General features: G+C 40.3%; 1 long non-coding RNA gene across 1 annotated transcript in view; it reads right to left on the reverse strand.

The window, feature by feature from the left end:
* Positions 1 to 1,272: 1,272 nt before the first annotated feature.
* Positions 1,273 to 22,839, reverse strand: part of LOC131189302 (uncharacterized) — a 41,291-nt gene continuing 19,724 nt past the window's right edge. Inside the window, exons 2-3 of the long non-coding RNA XR_009152970.1 lie at positions 1,491 to 1,640; positions 1,273 to 1,403 (exon numbers count right to left, since the gene is read on the reverse strand). This is a non-coding gene — a long non-coding RNA (uncharacterized LOC131189302). The remainder of the gene's footprint in view (positions 1,404 to 1,490; positions 1,641 to 22,839) is intronic.

Raw genomic sequence — 22,839 nt, forward strand, 5'->3', positions numbered from 1 at the left:
GGTGGCCCTTGGAACACATCTGGATGAACAATGAAAAAGAAGAGGTAGATTTCTAGATCTCTTAGATTAAAAAAAAAGAAGAAGCTAGCAGTGCTTGTATAAATCCTAAAAAAATAAAGACCTCCTTCCCATGAGGACAGTATGGAAAACCTCATGAGTGCAGTATGGACTGACTCCCTTTGTGTCATTGCCCTACACTCTCCACTCCATATCATGCTCCGATCTTGATGCAGCCAAGGGTGAGGGCAAATGGGTGGGTTTGGCTGTAGAATTGACTTTTACCTGTGTTCCAAGTGCCATCTTAACTCTTTTTAGTCATTCCCTGCTTCCAGAGAAAATGGTGATCTATTCTTCCTCCCAATATTAAATAGTTAATGTACCAAAAGACATTTGGCCTCATCTTGATATCTCAATTATCTTTCAAACATGGATTTTAATTTTTCTATAGATTAAAAGAGCTTTTTCTATGTCTGTCTGTCTGTCTGTCTATCATCTATCTATCTATCTATCTATCTATCTATCTATCTATCTATCTATCTATCTATCTATCTATCTATCTCTCTATGATCTCTATCACTATCTATCTATTTATCATCATCTATCTAATCTTTATGTCACTCTTGACTCACAGCAACTGTCTGGAAAAGTCCCTCATTTTCTTGCAGAAGTGGGCTGCTGCCTGTGAACCGATTGTTACAATTCTGTGCAGTTCGGTGAACTGGCAAATCCAACCACTGGCTGGCCCTGCCTATTCCATCCTGCTTCACCCCGCTCCGCTCTGCCCCATCCTGCCCTATTTCACCTTGCCCACCTTGACTGGTGGCTAGAGTCAAGCCCGTGCCCAGCTACTCTCTGGCTGATGTCCGCATCTTGCCCGCTTGCCTGCCTTTGCTGCAGCCTACCATGCCGGCCACACAGCCCAGCTGATCTCCACACCTCGCCCACTTTCCTGCGTTCACCACAGTCTACCACACCAACCATGCAGCCCAGCTGATCTCCATATCTTGCATGCTCTGCTCGCCCAGTGCCCCTGAAGGCAAGGTGCTCAGCTGAAGGGCCACCTCAGGGTGGACATGGCAAGGCTCGGCCGCCTTTCAGGCCTGGCTCTCACCATCCTTCTGCCTGCATGCCACCTGCTCGGCCTTCGCCTCAGGTCGAGGCCTGGGGGACACACCAGTGAATGAGAAAATATCCCTGAAAAGATGACACAATGGGCTACGAGTTGTCTAGTAGTTTTATAATTCCATTGATGCAATCCAAAATTGCGTTTACCTTTTTAGCACCTTTTAGGTTGCAAAAGGTGATCACGTGAGCTTGGGACACAGCAACAGTCGTAAGCATGAACCAGTTACCAAGCATTTGAATTTTGATCACATGATCCTGGGATGATACCAAGGTCGTAACTGTGAAAAAAGGTCATAAATCACATTTTTCAGTGACATTCTAACTTTGAATGGTCACTATATGAACTGTTGTAAATCAAGGACTACCTGTATTATCAAGCCAGGTATCTCTCATGCAGTTGATTTTTTTCTCTTCTTAATTGGAGAACTCTTCACTTATCTGTATTCGATTTCGGTCTGTAATTTTCACTCTTATTTTATAATAAGCCATTTTTCATTCCATACTCCATATCTTATCTAGAAATAAAGCCATAAAACATCATCTTTTCAGTTCTAATGTCAGCAGAAAGCCTGTAAAGTATTGCAGGGGTAATAAAGTATCTTTTAATCTTGATCAAATAAACCAGCTTTATATTTCTTCCTTTTATTTCTAAAAGGAAGAAATATATCCATGTTTCTCTTCATTTCTTCTTTGTCCCATCACAGAGAGTACTTCAAAAGCCTGTTTTGTATCCAGGTCATTTAATCCAAGTCATTTTCTTTGCTTTTCATTTATATTTCCCTTTTATTGTATTTTGTATTTTATTGTATTTCATCTTTGATATCTTGTTGGATAAAATGTGTTCTAATCTGTTGTTTTCGCAATAACATCCTTTAGACATAATCTATATACGCAGAAATCATTACTGGCATTATTTATATAGTGGCTATTTTATGATTCCATTCTTAAATAATTTGAACATCTCTTTCAATATTTTCATTCTTATGTTTTGCAACATTTTACAGATCTGTAAATCTTTCTTTTGCCTAAAAATTTTAGTCTCCTCTAGAACCCAGTTTTGAAATCATAAAATTGCTTGTTTTTGTTTTGTCTTGTAAAAACCAAAACAGAATCTATTTCCCATGACAAGATGTTTTTTCTTTATAATTAGTTCCAAAAGTAACAATATTCCAACTTTATCTGGACACTTAGTCCATTTATAACTTTCTAAGATCAAAATCATATTTAGCTTTTTGCTATTTACTTTATATTTTTATTTTACCATATTTTTCGGAGTATAAGACAGTAAACGTAAAAGGGGGTGAAAATTTGGGTGCATCTTATACATCAAATGTAGCTCCACCCACCCATTGGCCCCCATCCAGTGGTGGGATTCAGCCAGTTCGCACCACTTCGGGAGAACCGGTATTAACTTTCTGAGCAGTTTGGCAAAGTGGTTGTTGGAAGAAGTCATTAGGGCAGAGAACCGGTTGTTAAATTACTTGAATCCCACAACTGCCCCCACCCTTTGGCCTCTGCCTCTCAGCAATTTACCTCCTTGCAGCAAGCAGCAAGAAGAAACAGCCCATTTCAGCTTCAGCACAGCCTAATTAGCACAAGTTGATTGTCCGTTGGATTGGCCTCCTGACTCTCAGCTGATTCAGGCTCCACGGATTGCCATTGCCTATTGCTGCGTGGGCCTCTGCTGCTTGCTGCAAGGAAGTAAATTGCTGGGAGCAGATTTTTTTTTCTTGTACTAATCAAGCTATGCTGAAAACGAAAATGAAAGTAAAGCAAGCTATTTGTTGTTTGCTGCAACGAGGCAAAATTGCTGGGAGGCAGAGGCAAAGGCAGATTTCTTTTTCTTGTTTTCCTGACCAAAAAAGGTAGGTGCATTTTATAATCCAGAGCATGTCATATTCTGAAAAATACGGTATTAAGCTTGTGATTAAAATTTTCTTTAATTTGGGCTTGAAGGCAGACTCACATAACATATTCAAATTTTTCATTCTGAAGGACTCTAATAACTTAGAAGTAGTTAATGAACAATTTCATAAGTAATTAGAAAGTGAGGCTTGGAAACTTAATGTGGTTTGAAAGTTTCCACCACAATTGCAAGCAAGATGGTTAATCCCAACATCTCCCAGTGTTCAACCTGTGGCAGTTCCGTATAGTCTCCTCGCAACAAACATTTATCTACAGCACAGGTGAATAGTTTTTTGTCTTCTCCTTATCCAGAAAAGTTCCAAAGAACTGGTTTGCTCACGGTTCCCTAGTCTTTGTCATGGTCATCAGCTCGGCTATCGCAGAGCCATCTTCAGTTCTCCATACATCCCCAAAAAGTTGATAGTTCACTTCAGTTTGATGAAGAACTATCTGAGCAATCTATGAATATTGTGGTGTACACATAATAGATCCACCAAATTATTCCTGCATAACAAACTGACTATTCCACATGTCCAGGATTACATGTTGAAATCAAGAAAAAGTATGCTGAAAATGTTCTGAAGAAGTTATCCAATCAAAAAAATTGTGTGGGGTTGGGTTGGGGAAGTAAGGCAAAAGTTTCTTATGAATGTCTTTACATAAGAAGAACATTTACTGGTAGAATTGCACACTTTCTTATTCAGTGTGGGTTACCAAGAAAATTCATGCATAGACAATTCTTACACCCACTTTGATGAGACAGGTTAAATTGAAGATACTTTCACATAGTCCCCAAGTTCTAAGAATAATGCCTGCACCATGCTATAAATGTCCTTAGCACCACCAACATTGTTCATGAACCAATCAGTATTTCCCCACCTAACAAATACCAGGGTGCAGTGTTTCAAATTTCCTTCCAAAAAGATGCTTCGATAGCAAGGAGTTGAACGGAATAAGAAGAAATGCTTCTTAAATTGGAAAGTTATTCATGCATCTAACCTGGAAAAGTTTCCCATATTCATTTCTTCAGCTGAAACTTCAACTTCAGCTCAGTTGCACAATGATAAAAGAAGAATGATTGGTGTAGCACCAATCCTAGATCGATGCAAATATCATGGGTTGGCCCCTGAGACAAATTTAACTAGTGCACTTTATAACCAACAGAAACCCTAAGTTCTCTAGATTTTGTCCAAACCTCAACTCAATAACTTATACTACTAGTTTAAAGGTATATTATTTCATACTTAATGCACTGATATCCAAAAAAAAAACCCAGGCACTTTCTGAGATCTTGGTATTTTCAAGGCTATACCTTTCTCTAGGAAAAAAATATCAGTTTCCCTCTTGAATACAGATTTGAATGCTTCTTCCATACACAGAAACACAGTCAAACAGCTTCTGGTTTAGCACTCTTTTTATTCACTGAACATTCTCAAAGTTCAAAATTTTGTCTCTTCCTGTACTTTGCATCATTTTCAAATGACTTTTCTACAGCTTCTTGACAGCCCTACATCCACTGATTCCCGGTGTGCTTCCATAGACAGTGGCAGTTCCCTTTTAGTCAGTCTCAGATGCCACACAAGTGTTTGAATTTAGCAGTGGTATGCTTGTGAAGTCAGAGGACAGTATTCTTTTATTAACTGCTGATAATATTTCCTTTGTCTCCCATGTTCTTTTTCTCAGTAAAATAAAAAAAAAGCACCTGGGATAAGATAACAGCAATTAGAATTCATTTTCTTTTCATTTAACTTGATACCCTATATAATTTTTACCCCTCCCCATTTCGTTTTTCTAAGTAGCTTGAGATTAGAAGGGCTACAGTGACCTATGACACATCTACAGAATACCCAGGAGTAATTCTTGGTGTTAACCTTCAATAAACGGATGGATTATATTACACATAATAAGATGGCTAAATATAGGCACAGCCTATGAATTAAACATGGCCCCAACTTTGCATGATGCTAATTTATTCTGGCACATCTTGATCATTGTGATGCAGCTGTGTCCTTCCCACTCTTTTTTTTTAATTGTCCAGTAGCCATCCTTTATAATCTAGTTGCTTGCCACACACTGTACATCTTTGTTAACTCCTTTGCAACGTGTATGAGCCATTTCAAAGGGTTATCCATCCATTACAACCACTAAAAATAATCAGGAATGTTAGAAACTGTTCACAATTATTATGGTAGTTGATTATGGTGGTCATCCAATATGAGACAAGGCTGCACTCTTAACAGTCCAATTGGTGGACTATACTTAAACAGCAAGAACATTGAGAATTCCTCTGTTATTGACCTCACAAGTGACACAAAACTCCAGCCCCGGTGGCTGCTGTGAGTTTTAACATAAAACATGATGAATATTGTATCAGCTCATGGTCCATCTGATTCTGGTGGACCTTGATTTGGTTGAAGCTATTCAGATTCACAGTGGCTCTCCGAGAAGTCAGGAATGGATGAGAAAAGCCATTCTTAGTCTTTCTAAACCATTTTAACTGGGAAAGTCAAGAGGTGATGTTAGAAGTCTCACACTCTATCCTAAACTATAATCACTTCCCATATATTGTACATGTTTATTGATAGAACAGGTGAATTGTATTTTAAAAAATATTATAAAGGAAACAGGCAACAAACCCATCAGTTGCACTATTGTCAGCCTTTCATCTATCATCAGAGCAATTAGAGAGTGTTAGATTTTCTGTAGGTTTTTTTTTTAGCTAACTAAAATAGTTGAAGATAGTATAAAGCCCCATCCCATGACAGCTATTTTATGAGACATCTTTTCAAGATTCCAAATGTATCTAGTGCCCCCAAAATGCTGCTACTATTGATTCAGGGTAGAAATCAAATATTCAATTAAACTAACCAAGCAAAACAAAGTTGTATTAAATGACGTTCTCCTCTGGGCTTGGCAGCTAATTTGCTTTGTATTGTGTGTCAACTTTTGCTCTGCTTTGTTGCTGTTGAAGATATTGGTCTACTGGGTTACATAAGACAAACATCTATTCTAGGATTATAGAATAGTACTACCGACATACTGCATCAACTCTAATATCCTGCTGATCCAGATTACATCCCAAATCAACAAACCTCAAGGCTTTACTTGTTTTCACACATGCATAACACTGGTGAATAGTGATATTTGACATGGAGGAATGCATTTTCACAGTTCGCAGGCAAAACTTTTATTAATTTAATTTAATTTGATTAAGATAAAATTAATTTATTTAATTTATTTTACATGCTGCTACAATCAAAAGCTCTGGCAATTCACACTTAGAAAAATCTAACAAAGTCCATTAAATTTATAGCAAAATGAAGCTCTGAAACAACTGGAGAGAAACAGCAGCCCCAATATTGTCCTTGCTTTCCAAAAGCTTGGTAAGAGCATTGTCTTACTGAATATAGAATAGAATAGAATAGAATTTTTTTTTTATTGGCCAAGTGTGATTGGACACACAGGGAATTTGTCTTGGTGCAAATGCTCTCAGTGTACATAAAAGAAAAGATACGTTCATCAAGGTACAACATTTACAACACAATTGATGGTCAATATATCAATATAAATCATAAGGATTGCCAGCAACAAAGTTACAGTCATACAGTCATAAGTGGAAAGAGATTGGTGATGGGAACTATGAAACGATTAATAGTAGTGCAGATTCAGTAAATAGTCTGACAGTGTTGAGGGAATTATTTGTTTAGCAGAGTGATGGCCTTCGGGAAAAAACTGTTCTTGTGTCTAGTTGTTCTGGTGTGCAGTGCTCTATAGCGTCGTTTTGAGGGTAGGAGTTGAAACAGTTTATGTCCAGGATGTGAGGGATCTGTAAATATTTTCACGGCCCTCTTCTTGATTCGTGCAGTATACAGGTCCTCAATGGAAGGCAGGTTGGTAGCAATTATTTTTTCTGCAGTTCTAATTATCCTCTGAAGTCTGTGTTTTCTTGTTGGGTTGCAGAACCGAACCAGACAGTTATAGAGGTGCAAATGACAGACTCAATAATTCCTCTGTAGAACTGAATCAGCAGCTCCTTGGGCAGTTTGAGCTTACTGAGTTGGTGCAGAAAGAACATTCTTTGTTGTCCTTCTTTAATGATGTTTTGATGTTAGCTGTCCATTTTAGATCTTGCGATATGATAGAACCTAGAAATTTAAAGGTTTCTACTGTTGATACTGTGTTGTCTAGTATTGTGAGAGGTGGAAGTATGGAAGGGTTTCTCCTAAAGTCTACCACCATTTCTACGGTTTTGAGTGTGTTCAGTTCCAGATTGTTTTGGTTGCACCACAAGGCTAGTCGTTCGACCTCTCGTCTATATGCGGATTCGTCATTGTCTCGAATGAGACCAATCACTGTTGGTCACTGTCTGCAAACTTCAGTAGCTTAACAGATGGATCGTTGGAGATGCAGTCATTGGTATACAGAGAGAAGTGGGGAGAGCACACAGCCTTGGGGGGCTCCTGTGCTAATTGTACAGGTATCTGATGTGATCTTGCTTAGCTTCACCTGCTGCTTCCTGTTTGTTAGGAAGCTTGTGATCCACTTACAAGTCTGTTCCAGTACCTGTAGCTTAGTTAGAAGAATGTCTGGAATGATGGTATTGAATGCTGAACTAAAGGACTCTACAAAAAGGACCCTTGCATAGGTCTTTGGAGACTCAAGATGTTGTAGGATGTAGTGCAGAGCCATATTAACAGCATCATCTGTTGATTTATTTGCTCGGTATGCAAATTGCAAGGGGTATAGAAATAATTAAAGCATTTGGAAAGGAAAGGCATTCCATAGGCCTGGAGCAAGCATTGATAAGACTTGTTTACAAAGTCTCATGTCCTCCTCTGAGGGGTCTTCAGTATAGGATGGGCTGATTCTATATTATTTATTTATTTTTTATTTTGCCGAGTACATATTAGATAATATATATAAGCATAAGCATGAATTGAATACATAAAGTGAATACAGTTAAAGGGAACATTTGGACAGGGATGGTAGGCACGTTGGTGCTCTTATGCACGCCCCTTACATATCTCTTAGGAATGGGGTGAGGTCAACAGAAGCCAGTCTAGGGTTAAAATTTTGGGGGTTTGGGGATGAAACCACAGAGTCAGGTAGTACATTCCAGACATTGAAATACTCTGTTGCTGAAGTCATATTGTCTGCAATTGACTTTGGAGCGGTTCACTTTAAGTTTGTATCTATTGTGTGCTTGTGTATTGTTGTGGAAGCTGAAGTAGTCATTGTAGCAGATGATTTTATGAGCTATGCTCATGAGCTTAGGTCATACCGAAGACGGTGTAATTCTAAATTTTCTAAACCCAGAATTTCGAGTCTGGTGGCATAAGGTATTTTGTTGCGAGCAGAGGAGTGGAGGACTCTTCTTGTGAAATATTTCTGAATACGTTCAATTGTATTAATGTCCGATATGCAGTGTAGGTTCCAGACAGATGAGCTGTATTTGAGAATTGGTCTAGCAAATGTTTTGTATGCTCTGGTTAATAGTATAACATTACCAGAGAAAAAGCTATGCAAGGTGAGGTTTACAACCCTTAATGTCTTTTTGGTGATGTTGTTACAATGGGTTTTGGCACTTAGATTTAATATTAGTACTCCAAGGTCCTTGACAGAGTGAGGGTCATCTACAAGATCATGTCCACTTAGCTTGTATTTTGTGTTCTGATTCCTTTTGCCAATATGTAAGACAGAGCATTTGTTGGTTGAGATTTGGAGTTGCCAATTTTCTGACCATTCTGACACAAAGTCAAGGTCTTTTTGAAGGGTAGCATTGGTAGTGGTAGTTTAACATCATCAACGAAGAGAATGCAATTACTTATAATATGATCACAAAGGTCATTTATGTTATAGTATAAAGAGTGTTGGTCCTAGAACGCTTCCTTTGGGGGACACCGCTATTAACAGGTGCAGGATTTGATAGGACGCTCCCGATTTTGACCACTTCTTGTCTGTTTGACAGGAACGCGGTTATCCAATTATGAGATGCCGTAGGATTTTAGTTTTAGAAGTAGTTTGTCATGTACTACTGAATCAAAGGCTTTACAGAAGTCTATGTACATTGCATCCATTGCTTTGCCCTGATCAAGATTTGTAGTCCATATGTTTTTGCAGTGTAGAAGTTGTAATTAAAGATAATTTTTTTCTGAACCAAATTGTTTATTAGAGAGTAGGTGGTTTGTTTCTAGGTGGAGGGTAATGGATTGGTTGATGATTGATTCCATGACTTTGCAAATGATGCAGCATAAAGAGATTGGTCTGTAATTTTCGACTAGGCTGGGGTCTCCCTTTTTGAAGATAGGGATGACCATGGCTAGTGACAAAATATAATATATAAATAATATAATATAATAATATAATATATAAATATATAAATATTTAATATATAAATAAATAATATAATAAAATAATAATAATAATATGGGAGATAATCCCATAGCTATAAAGACCTTCATATGTAATAACCAGCAACTTGAATTTCAGCTCAATGAAGCTCCTGCAATAGTTGTTATTTTGCTATAATGGGTGTTATCTCTTTGCTTTTAGGAGGCAACTGTATTTTCCATTAGCTGTAATTTCACAGGTGTCTTGAAGGAAAGCCCCTTAAGATGATAAAGCCATGAGTTACTGTTGGCAGTGTCTTCTGTTCCAGAAAAATAAACGGCAAATGCTGAACTACTGGCGAATAGGTTGTAAAAAAATGCTTTTAAAAGTAAAAAAAAGGCTTTGATGATTGTGGGCCACAGCTGTGATCGTCGGAGCCTTTTTTTTTACCTTTTAAAAGCATTTATAATAGGTTGTTATAGGTAATAAAATGCTTTTTATAATAAAATAAAATGTTACAGGTAATAAAATGTTTTTAAAAGTAAAAAAAAGGTTCTGACGATTACGTGCCATAGCTGTGATTGTCGGAACCTTCTTTTTAACCTTTTAAAAACATTTTTAATAGGTTGTTAAAAAATGCTTTTAAAAGGTAAAAAAAGGCTCCAACGCTGTGGCGCGCAATTGTCAGAGCCTTTTTTTTTTACCTTTTAAAAGCAGGAAGAAATGACACACAGGCGGGAGGGTGGAGCCTCATGCCACATCACTACTGGTTCTCCGAACCATCTGCCACAATCACTACCGGATCACTCGATCCGGTCCAAACCGGGAGCATTTCACCCCTGTGTTGGAGGTACAAACTACTCGTATTTGGTTATATTTGCCAAATCTTGTCAAAACCAAGGGAACCTCTGGATTGATGAACAGGAGGATGCATCTCAAAGGTAATTTTACAGAATGTCACCATCATCTTTGCCTTCCAGAAATCAACTAGAGGTGTAATCAAAATACTTCCCATATCATTCCCAAGCACCTCCTAAAGGCTTCCATGATCCATAAGCAAGCAGGGTAGACTATCTCAATAGTCTTACCCCCTGCAGACATTGGTGGCGCTGAGGAATATCATAATCGCCAGAAATTGACCTGTCCATGATAATATATATTGAAGGTAATGTCCTCTAGAGAGTAACCCGTCGGGGAGGGGTCCAGTTCCTGCACCTGCTCGCGGCATTATTTCAACTGGTCCGAAGGTAAGGGGGGAGGGTTATGTTCCTGGTTGTGAGGGTGGCTCCATTTGTACGGTAAGTGGGAGGGGCAGATATGGCGGAAGTGGGGGGCCGTATCAATCCCCGGGGGCGCATGCTCGTTGGCTAAAAGTGATCGCGCGCTCCGGCCCCTCAGACTTCTCCCATTCCCCGGGCAGCCAAGATCCTCAGAGCTTGGGCCTTCGGTTGATGCTGTGCAATGCACGGTCCATGGTTAACAAAGCCCCCCTAATTTGTGATCTTATACAGGGGGGGTCCGCGGGCCTTATGGGCATTACAGAGACCTGGCTGGGCACGGAAGGGGGAGTTCCCCTTGTCGAAATGTGTCCACCGGGTTTCCGAGCATTCCATCAACCGAGGACCCAAGGTAGGGGTGGGGGGGTGGCGGTTGTTATTAGGGAAAGTCTAGAACCGAGGGAGACCACTGTGCCTCAGATAGCCGGTTGTGAATCCCTCTTTGTGAGGTGGGGTCATAGGGGTCAGATGGGCTTGTTGGTCACGTACCTGGCTCCTTGCTGCGTGACTACAGCCCTGCCCAAGCTGTTGGAGGTGCTTGCCGGGGTGGCAGTTGAGACCCCCAGATTATGGTCATGGGGGATTTCAATTTACCATCGACCGGCTTGTCATCGATGGCGGCCCGGGAGTTCAAGGCCTCCATGACGGCCTTGGACTTGATACAAGTAGTTGATGGCCCTACTCACATTGGGGGAGGCACACTGGATTTGATTTTTATCTCTGGACAGTGGTTAAATGATCTGGATTTAGGAGATTTAGCGACAGAGCCTTTGCCATGGTCAGATCATTTTCTCCTTCATCTGGATTTTCGGACCGCCACTCAACATGGCAGGGAGACAGGACCAATACGTTGGTTCCGTCCCAGGCGCCTGATGGACCCGGAGAGGTTCCTGACGGAGCTTGGGCCGTTCCCTGAGGATCTAGCACACGGCACGCTAAAGAACTAGTTGCAGCCTGGGAACTGGCCGCGGCTGGGGCTTTAGACCGGGTCATGCCTTTGCGGCCTCTGACCCGGTGTAGATCTCAACCAGCCCCTTGGTTCTTCGAGGAGCTGAGGGAGATGAAACGCCGGAGAAGACGCCTAGAGAGTACCTGGAGATCCAGCCGTTTCGAAGCTGACCGGACACTAGTTAGGTCTTATAGTAAGACCTACCTAGTGGCATTGAGGGAAGCGAAGCATTCCTACATTTCTGTTCTGTTTCCCTCCCCCCAATACTCCCAGCAAAGAGTCAGTCAGAGGCCTCCTTTTCTCCTTTTATTTACATAGATATATGTCCTGGCCACGTCTACCCACGGGCCTGCCAAGTTTCTGGAGATAACGAGGAAATTATAGATAAGGCCAGAATTACTCACGAATATATTCTTCCCTCCATTGATACAGTTTGCCCGCGCAAATTCATTGCTTTGTCCAAGACAAAAAACCAGGAAGTCCCGCCTCCTATTTATAGTCTCTGCAGATGTCACTGCATGACAATTATGACTTGGCTTTATCCCAACACTGCTTCTGCTGCGCGCGCTGGTCACGCATGCGCAGTCTTGCATCACTCCAAAACTGTTCTTGGGGCGTTGCCAAATCAGAAGAAGGCTCCAGAGAATCAGGTCTTGCCGGCCCCTCCGGTCCATCAGGCGCCTGGGGCGGAACCAACGTGTCGGCTCCGCCTCCCTGCAGTGGTGAATGGCGGTCAGAAAGTCCAGGCGAAGAAGAGAGTGATCTGACCATGACAAAGGTTCAATGACTATTTCCTTTAAGTCCAGATCTCTCAACCACTGACCAGAGAGAAAAATCAAGTCCAGAGTGCCACCCCCAATGTGAGTAGGGCCATCAACTACTTGGGTCAGGTCCAAGGCCGTCATGGAAGCGATGAACTCCCGAGCTGCCGTCGATGACGAGCCGGAAGATGGCAAGTTAAAGTCCCCCATGACTAAAAGTCTGGGGGTCTCAACTGCCACCCCAGCCAGCACCTCCAGGAGCTCGGGCAGGGCAGCTGTCACGCAGCAAGGAGCCAGGTACGTTGTCGTGTCCCACTCCTCCGCTGACGGCTGGGTCCGGGAAATCCGAATCAGGCGTGCCTCTGCAGCTCTGCCCAAAGTCCTAGCAAAGTCCTCAGAGCAGGCAGGAGACCAGTAAGTGACTTCAGCAAGATAAGTTTGACTTTTGCCTGACTCAGAGACTGCCAGAAAGTAGATCCTTTATATAGGCCATGGGGTGTGGCTCCATGACTTAGCACTCATTAAGGCCTGCCCCTCCCTTCCCTCTGTAGCCTCCGCCTCTCCAATCTTCTGATGCGAGGGTCACACCAATCAGCTGTTGGTAATAAACCCTCCTCAGGCTCACCTGCTGTGGAGGAGGGGAGGGGTCTAGCTGTCTGCTTGCCTGGGCATGGAGTCAGGGCTGGGGCAGGGAGATTCTCCTTCTGCAGTTTGTGTGGGCATGGAGCCAGGACTGGGACCGGGAGGCATACATTCCTCAGTGTGCGGGAGCAGGTAAGAAGGCCCCGGCTGCTCTGAGGGCGGGCAAGACACAACATACGTGATCAGCAAACCCACATGGACAAGTTGTTGGGGAGGTTGCATGCCACCACATGTTTACTGGACCCGTGCCCCTCCTGGCTGGTGCTGGCCACACAGGAGGTGACATGAGACTGGCTCCGGGGGATTATCAATGCTTCTTTGTTGGAAGGGGTTTTCCCTGCCGCCTTGAAAGAGGCAGTGGTGAGACCCTCCTCAAAAAGCCTTCCCTGGACCCAGCTGTTTTAGGAAATTATCATCCGGTCTCCAACCTTCGCTTTGTGGCGAAGGTTGTAGAGAGTGTGGTGGCACGACAATTACCCCAATACCTGGATGAAACTGTCTATCTAGACCCGTTCCAGTCAGGCTTTTGGCCCGGATATAATACGGAGACGGCTTTGGTCGCGTTGATTGATGATCTCTGGAGGGCAAGGGACAGGGGTTGTTCCTCTGCCCTGGTCCTATTAGACCTTTCAGCGGCTTTTGATACCATTGACCATGGTATCCTGCTGCACCGGCTGGGGAGTTTGGGAGTGGGAGGCACTGTTTATCGGTGGTTCTCCTCCTATCTCTCTGACCGGTCGCAGACGGTGTTGGCAGGGGGGCAGAGATCGACCGCGAGGCGCCTCACGTGTGGGGTGCCGCAGGGGTCGATCCTCTCGCCTCTCCTGTTCAACATCTATATGAAGCCGCTGGGTGAGATCATCAGTGGCTTTGGGGTGAAGTACCAACTGTACGCTGACGATACGCAGCTGTACTTTTCCACCCCAGGCCACCCCAACGAAGCTATCGAGGTACTGTCCCAGTGCCTGGAAGCCGTACGGGTCTGAATGGGGAGAAACAGGCTCAAGCTCAATCCCTCCAAGACGGAGTGGCTGTGGATGCCGGCACCCCGGTACAGTCAGCTGCAGCCGCGGCTGACTGTTGGGGCGAATCATTGGCCCCAGTGGAGAGGGTGCATAACTTGGGCGTTCTCCTGGATGGATGGTTGTCGTTTGAAGATCACTTGACGACTGTCTCCAGGAGAGCTTTTTATCAGGTTCGCCTGATTCACCAGTTGCGCCCCTTCCTTGACCGGGATGCCCTGTGCACGGTCACTCATGCTCTTGTTACCTCTCACTTGGATTACTGCAATGCTCTCTACATGGGGCTCCCCTTGAAGAGCACCCGGATGCTCCAGTTGGTTCAGAATGCAGCTGCGCGGGTGATAGAGGGAGCCGTACGTGGCTCCCATGTGACACCACTCCTGCGCAGGCTGCACTACTACATGTGGTCTTTCGGGTGCACTTCAAAGTTTTGGTTACTACCTTTAAAGCGCTCCATGGCTTAGGGCCAGGGTACTTATGGGACCGCCTGCTGTTACCGAATGCCGCCCACCGACCCGTACGCTCGCACAGAGAGGGACTTCTCAGGGTGCCGTCCGCCAAGCAATGTCGGCTGGCGGCCCCCAGGGGAAGGGCCTTCTCTGTGGGGGCTCCCACCCTCTGGAATGAACTTCCCCCTGGACTTCGTCAACTGCCTGACCTTCGGACCTTCCGCCGCGAGCTGAAGACGTATCTGTTTATTCGCGCAGGACTGGCATAGGAATTTTAAATAGTTTTTTAATATTTTTAATATTTGATACAAATTTTATGGGGTTTTAAGGTTTTAAATGTTTTAATTTTATTTATTTATTTATTTATTATTCGTACTTTTATACCGCCCTATCTCCCTAGGGACTCAGATGTATTAGATGTAGATGTATTTGGCCATACATCTAATAAGTTTTTTAATTTTCGTTTTATCTGTAAATTATTGTTGTTTTTATTTTGGCTGTGAACCGCCCTGAGTCCTTCGGGAGAAGGGCGGTATAAAAATTCAATAAATACTAATACTAATACATTCCAGCTGCTTTGAAGTAAAAGCTGACAGACTGTTTTAAAATCCAGAGTTTAGGCAAACTCTGCCATTCAAGTACAGAGTCTGTATGGATCACCAGCCTGGCAATATGGTTAAACAGTTCAAATAGGAGGTTGGATAGTACCTAGGATTATCTCCAGAAGTTTCTCCAGCTTGTGACTGGAGCCAAATTTCCATCAAATTAGAAAATATAGCATCTGATCACCATCGAGCCCTCCAGGAGAATCTTCACCAGCTCCCTTTCCTAACCTTGAAGTCACAGTTTCTGGACACTAAAATCTAGTTTGAGAGATATTGGGCAGGGCAACCCTCCCTTCCGCAGCCAAATCTCAGAAATATTTATTTTTTATTTTTTATTTATTTATTTAGTTTGTCAAACATGTACAAGATAACAGGTATAAGTATAGACATGGAAATGAGTACAAATAAATGGGGCAGTAGGACAGGGACGGCAGGCACGCTGGCACATTTATGCATGCCCCCTTACAGACCTCTTAGGAATGGTGTGAGGTCTACAGTAGACAGTTTAAGGTTGAAGCTATGGGGGTTTGAGGATGTAACAACAAAGTCAGGTAGAGCATTCCAGGCATTGACCACTCTATTGCTGAAGTCGTATTTTCTGCAATCAAGTTTGGAGTGCTTTACCTTGAGTTTGTATCTATTGTTTGATTTTTTTAATATGCAGTTTGATATTTAAAATATGTAAATGTTTAATATTTAATAATTTTAATATTTTAATATCTTTATATACATATTTTTTGCTTCTCCATAATTAAATCATGAGGAGAAAAGTCTTAATACAAATACACCTGACATTAATAAAAGCAGGTTGAAGGGATTCAGGATCACAGGAAAAGACCATCTTCTTTTTCTCTTTCCAGAAAGCAAAAAAGTCGTCCTTTATCGGAGTCCTATTGGCAGGAATGCTATCAAAAGACTCCATAGAGCCACAAATATTTAGCCAACTAAAAGTTCTATCCAATCTAGTCAGATACAGTTTAAAGGTGCGTAATAGTTAATAATTGAGCGATTAAGTGACCTTCATACATGGTTGAAATGTTAGCCCCTTCCCCACCCCCATCAGCTAAGATTTTTTTTAGAAGAGAAATTTGTCATTTAAAAAAAATTAGGAAGAATGTTAACATGCTGCCTAATGGAAACAATATATTGTTCTTTAAAATCCAGTCAAGCTGCAGCCACTTTATATTTATTTAGTCAAACTGATGATTTCTACCAACTTTCCCGTTTTATTAAAAATAAAACAGTGAAACCTAAAATTTATGAAAGAATGGCTGCCACCAATTTGTATATTTAGTGGATAAAGGAAATAATCAGACATTACTTGTTCAAATCATTAATTGTGCATTGAATGGTGAAATGTAATTACAGAGATTACTTGTTCAAGTAGCTCCAATGTCCTTAAAAAAATCTTTAACTCGAGAAAACTTTTCTGACCTCTGGAGGGAATACTTGCTTCTAGCTAAATGTAGAAAGAGATTTCCTTCTTTCTCTCTTGTGTTAAGGCTCTTTTCTTCCTATAAAGGAGGCACCACCAGTGGTTTGTAACTGTCATGAAAGCCTGAGAGCTGTTTGAGGTTAAGCTACTCAGCAATTCAACTTTTACTACAGAAACTTTGAAATTCAAAAAATGAAAAAAATAATGTAAGTTTTTGAAGGACATGTGTTGCTGTAGGTGATCCTCTTAATTAAAAGTGATTGCCTGCTAGGAAATCATGCTTTTAAAAGTTTCATGAATTTATTAGAACCCTGAAGGTATCTTTGTATGCACAGGACATTACATGCCGTTTATGCAATTTTTTTGTTTCAGATCTGCTTAAAGCCTCACCAACACTCCCTGAGTAGGAACAGCACTGCTGGCATTTGTATGTATTTTGCCTAATTGAATTATGTGAAAATACATACTAATGAAGCTTTACCAGTGATATTTTCAGAGAAGAACGTACAACTAATTCCTTCAAAATTAGATGAACATTTGTCCTGCCCCTTACCTCCTTTAGTAGGGAATTAACATGCTTGATAGACAGATTTCTCCTGAATTTCGGTATAATGAATTAAATGCACATACACACATGCAAGCACTCATACTAATGTGTGCATCTACTTAAACAACAAATAAACTATATTCTACAAGGCAATTGGGACCACATGTATTTATTGAGATCTAAGGACCACATAAATAAGTGGAGCTCTTAAATAAGTATACAGGGGATTATTAATATTATTCACATTTAATCAAAAAAGATGCTGGGGCCCAAGAAAGCGTGCAGAGAAGAGCAACAAAGATGATAAGGGGCCTGGAGGCTAAATCCTATGAAGCAGGGGTCTCCAACCTTGGTCCCTTTAAGACTTGTGGATTTCAACTCCCAGAGTCCCTCAGCCAGCAAAGCGTTGCTGGCTGAGGGACTCTGGGAGTTGAAGTCCACAAGTCTTAAAGGGACCAAGGTTGGAGACCCCTGGACTAGAAAACCAAGGTTGCTTCCTGTCCTATGATCTCCTATTTAAATAAAAGGGCTAGGTAGCTGCATGTGTTATGTGTTTGTGTGGTTGAAAATATATTGTCCCTTTAAGGAAACTGATGGGATGGGTGGAAAAAAAATGCCACACAAGCCTGCAGATACTATGATTCAAACAGGACACAACCAGATTTAAACATATTCAATGATTGAATTCAATCATTATTGTAAAGATATTGAATCTGTGTAAATCTGGTTGTAGACCTTTATTATTGTTTTTAAAAAAGAAGTAAAATAGAGCTGTTCTTAACTTTGTATCAAATGCAAATAACCCAGTAAATGTATGTTGTCTGATACTGGAAGAATATTGCAATTTATTGAGTCTAGAGGGGAATGGCCCTTAGAGCCCCCTGTTGATTGGATTAGCAGCAGTCTTGGTTGAACGTGGTTGGATAGGAATTAAATGTAATTGCTGGAATCTGCAACGGGGAGGTTTTTTCCCTTGTAATGTTTCTTGAAATCACAACCAGCCATTGTTGGGGGGAAATAGGGCTACCAAAAAGAGCTACAGTAATATTTTCGTTCTATGTATGGTGCAAATCCAGAAAAAGGCTTAGTGAACTAATTATTATTTTTTTTGTCACAACAATATACACAAGCATCAACATAAAATAACTACATATCATATAAGCATATATGTGAGCAAAAGTATGCAATAACTATATTAATTTGATATAATGAAAGGGAACAATAGGACAGGAACGGTAGGCACTTTTGTGCTCTTATGCACGCCCCTTATAGTCCTTTTAGGAATGGGGTGAGGTCATTAGTAGACAGTTTTTGGTTAAAGCTTTTGGGATTTTGAGAAGAGACCACAGAGTCAGGTTGTGTGTTCCAAGTGTTAATAACTCTGTTGCAGAAGTCATATTTTCTCCAATCAAGATTAAAGCGGTTAACATTAAGTTTAAATCTATTGTTTGCTCTTATATTATTGCGATTGAATTAATTAATTAAATAATAAATTAATTAACCCAGGTTAAGCATGTTTCAAGATTACAATCAGAGTAGACAAGGCACAATCAGCAGTCTAATTCTCTGTAGACAACACTCTTGAGTTGTTTAGAATTGCTTGAAACAGCCGGGATATAAAATCTTGATTTTTCTGAGTAAAAAGTTGAAAAGCTAATTTCATGCAAATTCCTGGAAGAGAAATTGAAGAACTACCCATTAAATTAAGCCCCATTTCTTTTTGCATGTAATTAAAAAATAGAAATATAAAACTATGCCATGCAGCTATTTCACCATGAGATTATACTTCAATGGAAATTTGAACAGGAACATAAATTGCTTTAAGAAGAGGAGAAAGAAAAACAGCAGCAGCTTGGACTTGAATATACTGAAGTAGAAACACATTAAGGTCTTCATATTGGGAACATACTGAATTTGAATCCTTCTAGGCCCCAAATCACAAAATCCATTTGTTATACATTAGCATAACAAGAGCAGCCTCTAAATTCAGATATAAAGATAAATAGATGGATATGTCTTTTAAAATTCCAGCTCATAGATATGGGATAAACCTTTCTGCTTTTCTATTTTAATGCTTGGCACTTATATTATAGGACCAGTGTGGTATATGAAGAAGATGAGCAAGGAATGGTGTCTTGCCCTATAGACATTATCCACAGAATTACAGAATCAGTTTGTACAGACCTAAAAAAATAGCTTGAGTCAACAGTGCTTATGCTATTGGTTTGACTTTTAGCATAATCCATATCCAAATACCCATTTTGGGACTAGATGACAAATAGGAAAATACAGACACGGACAGTGCTGTAGCAAAACTGGTACTGCAAGAATGTTGACAGGCCTATGATCTCACAATCAGCACAATGAACTGATCAAGTGGTTCAGATGCAGCAACTGTCAGATATGTAAAAATGGGGCTTAAAAGGCAGTAAAATGATTCTGATAGGTTCTAACTGTTTTGTGGTCCTCTCTTTGAGACATCAGAACCCACTAGGCCAGTGGTTCTCAACCTTTATAGTGCTGCGACCCCTTTAATACAATTCCCCACGATGTGGTGACCCCTTTAATACAGTTCCCCACGATGTGGCGACCCCAACCGTAAAATTATTTTCATTTTGAATTTATCGTGCCTGAAGCCGTATTGGCTAGCGATCTGAACTGCTTGAGATTGCCTTGAGGACGGAGGCATTAAAGCGGAGACTCCTCCCCTATTAAGTTTATCACGCTTGAAGCCAGATTAGGCTAGCAATTTGAAGAGCTTGCAGCTGGCTTGTGGAGTCAACCATTGGAGCGTGATTCTTCGACTCACAAGTATACTTCCCATATTTCCGATGGTCTTAGGCAACCCCTGGCAAATCGCCATTCGACCCCCAACGGGGTCCCGACCCACAGGTTGAGAACCGCTGCACTAGGCCTTTCCTTAAGCCACCAGGTTTCTAGCCCTGATCCCCGTTGTTCTCTGAGTCTTGGTTGACTCCACATCTCTTGGTTTCAGTCTGCTTTGTCTCACATCCTGGCCCAGCTTTAGGACATCTACTTTTCCCAGCAGACACAACTCTTCAAAGCTGTAGCAAGGCTGTCCCTCTCTTATCTCATTGGCCTTTCAACTATCATTTTCAATTCCAGGATTTCCTGGGGAATGCTACATTGGTGGTTTGAGAAGACTGTGAAGATTTTAAAATGGGCAGTAGTTCCCAAAGCCTGTTATCCACAGTATGGGATATATGGTAGCTCATGGTATGCAGGAAAGAATTTGGGAGACTGAATGAAGAGATGCTGCCTAGGTCATACAATTTCTTATAATATTCTTTTATAATAGCTTTTTTCTCCTCATTCCCTTCCTCATCAGTCGGTGGATGTATCAACTTTCTCTCTCTCTCTCTCTTTTTGCCATTTGTATGCCAGCCATCTTCCAGGCTTATTCGCATTTTCAAAAAAGTTTTGTTTTGCACTTTTAATTTTATATGCCAGTTCTTCTTTTTCTAATAAGTTCATTTTGTGTTTTATTATATTTATTTGGTTTTTCAATTCCTTTTTTTTTTTTTTTTGGTTCTCTCTGTAATTCTGGTTCCAATCTTTTATATTCTTCTTCTAGACTTGACATATTTTGTTTCGTTCTCTTGTTTTTCTTTCCCATATATGTTATTGCTAATCCCCGCCTATATGCTTTAACAGTATCCCATATAGTTTGTAGGGAGGTCTCCTCCTTTCTGTTCTCTTTAAAGAAAAAGTCCAATTCTTTTTCCATTTTTTGTATACATTCTTTTTCTTGCAATATTGCTTGGTTTAATGTCCATCTCCATTTTTTTTTTGTCCTTTCCACACAATTATCATCGAGTTATGATCTGCCGAAACATTGGGTTCTATTTCTACCTCTTGCATACATGCTTTCAATTCTGATGTCATCCACATCATACTTATTCTGGACAAAGATTTACGCATACTGGAATAAAACGAATATTGCTTCTCCTTACGGTGTGTTTCTCGCCATATATCCTGCATTCCTAATTCTTCTATTTTTTTACCTATTTATTATAAGAAATTGTATCACAAAGAAGAAATCTTGGAAAATAGAATACAACAATATCTGGAACAATCTGGCCTCCCCAAGGTACCAGATACAGTTAGAGATACTGTATGTTGAATGAAAGGATAACTACAACGGAAGTGACAGAAGCGATTAAGAGACATAAAAGCAATAAAACCCTGGGTCCTGATGGGCTATAGGCAGAATTTTATAAACAATTAGAAGGGGTGTTAAGCCCAATGATGGTGGAAGTTTATAATGAAGTACGATTAGAAGCAAAAATACCAAACACATGGAAGGAAGCAAATATTAAACTCATACCGAAAGATGATTCAGATTTAACAATGATAAAAAAAACTACAGGCCAATATCATTATTGAATATGGATTATAAAATAATATGCCTCTATAATAGCAGAGAGATTAAAAAGGTATTTGAATGAATTTATACATTCAGATCAGAATGGATTTTTACCCAAAAGTCAATCAAAAGCAATGCAAGAATGATTTTAAATACATTGGAGTACTATGAGATGCATCCAGGAAAACAAATGGCGCTGATGTTTTTAGATGCGCAGAAAGCATTTGATAATGTTAACTGGCAATTTATGATAGCGCAATTAAAATATATGGACTTTAGGGAGATATTTATTAACATGATAAAAGCAATATACTGCAAACAACTAGCTAAAGTGATAGTAAATGGAGAAATGACAGAGAATTTTGAGATTAAAAAAGGCACAAGACAGGGATGTCCACTGAATGAATAAAATAACAGTCTCCACTGTTATTCATATTGACTTTGGAAGTTTTGACCAGGAAAATTCGACAAGATGAAGAAATAAAAGGAATGGAAATAAAAAAGGAGAAATATAAACTACAGGCTTTTGCAGATGATCTGGTCTTCATATTAAAAGATTCTATGGAAACTGGACCAAAATTTATTAAAAAAATAGAAGAATATGGGGAAGTAGCTTTTTTGTAGACTTACAAAAAAGAGGACTTATGGAAAAAACCAACATACAGATAGTTTAAAAAGTGAAGTATTTAGGAATACAATTAACAGCAAAATCTGCAACGATCAAAGATGATACATGAAATTAATGAGGCAAATCAAGATAGATTTGGAGAAATGGAAAGATTTACAACTGTCACTATCGGGAAGAATAGCTACTATAAAAATGAATATTCTGCCAAGACTGCTATATTTATCTCAAACAAAATCATTAAAATTGGAGAAAAAATACTTTGAGGAATTAAATAAAATAATATCAAGATATATATGGCTAGGGGAAAAAAGCAAGAATAGGTTTGAAAATGTTGCAGGAATCAAAGAAAAGAAGGGTTTTGGACTAGCAGATTGGGAATTGTATTATCAGGCCTCGGTATTTACATGGGTGAAAGAATGGATAAGCTTGAGACATGTAAGATTATTAACATTAGAAGGGCCTGATCTCCAACTAGGTTGACACGCTTTCTTATGGTATGGAAAGAATAAAATACATAGTTACTTTCAGAGACATTACATAAGAAATGCATTATTATCAGTCTGGACCAAGATAAAAGAACAACATTGTAAATACCAATCTGACTTTCTACTATGGAGGCATTAGTACATCCTAATGTTATTAACATGAAAGAATTGTAAGATATAAGGACATATTAAATGATGAAGGAGAGTTAAAAACAAGATAGGAACTTAGAAGTCAAGGGATAGATGTAGCATGGTGGCTTTATATGCAGATACAATCTTGTTATGAGAAAGA

The sequence above is a fragment of the Ahaetulla prasina genome, chromosome 1 (genome assembly GCF_028640845.1).
Source record: "Ahaetulla prasina isolate Xishuangbanna chromosome 1, ASM2864084v1, whole genome shotgun sequence".
Taxonomy (NCBI): Eukaryota; Metazoa; Chordata; class Lepidosauria; order Squamata; family Colubridae; genus Ahaetulla; species Ahaetulla prasina.